Here is a 1,134-nt window from a genome sequence, read left to right on the forward strand (position 1 = left end):
AGTTATATGGAAACTTAAACTAAAAAAGAACTCAACTTTAGTTCTGTGAAAGTTGTACTAACAAAGGTATCACATTTGTGAAACCACATCAAGGAGGCACTGTGGCTTAGTTGGTTAAAGTGCCTGTCTAGTAAACAGGAGATCCTGGGTTCAAATCCCAGCAGTGCCTCTGACAGTAAAGTGATATTTTAACTATAAAAATAAACTTTTCTTTCGATTCCAAGTTGAAATGGACTAAAACTTGTTTACAATTTGAGATTAACAGTTGAAGGAGGTGCTGTGGCTTAGTTGGTCAAAGTGCCTGTCTAGTAAACAGGAGATCCTGGGTTCAAATCCCAGCAGTGCCTCTGACAGTAAAGAGATATTTTAACTATAAAAATAAACTTTTCTTTCGTTCGAGTGGAAATGGACTAAAACTGGTTTACAATTTGAGATTAACACTTGAAGCTGTGGTTTAGTTGGTCAAAGTGCCTCTCTAGTAAACAGTGAGATCCTGGTTCAAAACCCACCAGTGCCTCAGAAAGTAAAGTTATATGGAAACTTAAAGTGTAAAAAGAAAACTAACTTTAGTTCTGGTGGAAAATGGACTAACAAAGGTATCACATTTGTAATAACCACATCAAGGAGGTGCTGTGGCTTAGTTGGTCAAAGTGCCTGTCTAGTAAACAGGAGATCCTGGGTTCAAATCCCAGCAGTGCCTCTCATGTGGGAGTGTTGACTTTGAATATTTTAAATCTTTGTTGTGGAGATGCAGAAAGGTTTGACTTCCATTAAAAAGGAGTTCACACAGGTGCTGTGGCTTAGTTGGTCAAAGTGCCTGTCTAGTAAACAGGAGATCCTCGGTTCAAATCCCAGCAGTGCCTCTGACGTGGGAGTGTAGTTGCTGAATATTTTGATTTATATTGGTGGATGTGGACGATGGTTTGGATTTTAGTGTAAGGCATTCACAGAGGCGCTGTGGCTTAGTTGGTCAAAGCGCCTGTCTTGTAAACAGGAGATCCTGGGTTCAAATCCCAGCAGTGCCTCTTCCATGGGAGTGTTGACTTTGAATATTTTAAATCATAGTTGTGGAGATGCACAAAGGTTTGAATTCAATTAAAAAGGAGTTCACACAGGCGCTGTATCTTAGTTGGT

At 39.7% G+C, this 1,134-nt stretch overlaps 4 non-coding genes across 4 annotated transcripts; all 4 read left to right on the plus strand.

Moving 5' to 3' along the window:
• Nucleotides 1-95: 95 nt before the first annotated feature.
• trnat-agu (transfer RNA threonine (anticodon AGU)) lies at nucleotides 96-169 on the plus strand. Its single transcript has one exon. It is a non-coding gene; the product is annotated as a tRNA-Thr (tRNA).
• Nucleotides 170-273: 104 nt separating this feature from the next.
• trnat-agu (transfer RNA threonine (anticodon AGU)) lies at nucleotides 274-347 on the plus strand. The gene has a single exon. It is a non-coding gene; the product is annotated as a tRNA-Thr (tRNA).
• A 279-nt stretch (nucleotides 348-626) lies between these two features.
• Nucleotides 627-700, plus strand: trnat-agu (transfer RNA threonine (anticodon AGU)). The gene has a single exon. It is a non-coding gene; the product is annotated as a tRNA-Thr (tRNA).
• A 251-nt stretch (nucleotides 701-951) lies between these two features.
• Nucleotides 952-1,025, plus strand: trnat-ugu (transfer RNA threonine (anticodon UGU)). Its single transcript has one exon. It is a non-coding gene; the product is annotated as a tRNA-Thr (tRNA).
• Nucleotides 1,026-1,134: the final 109 nt, after the last annotated feature.

The sequence above is a fragment of the Anoplopoma fimbria genome, unplaced genomic scaffold (assembly GCF_027596085.1).
Source record: "Anoplopoma fimbria isolate UVic2021 breed Golden Eagle Sablefish unplaced genomic scaffold, Afim_UVic_2022 Un_contig_12529_pilon_pilon, whole genome shotgun sequence".
Classification (NCBI taxonomy): Eukaryota; Metazoa; Chordata; class Actinopteri; order Perciformes; family Anoplopomatidae; genus Anoplopoma; species Anoplopoma fimbria.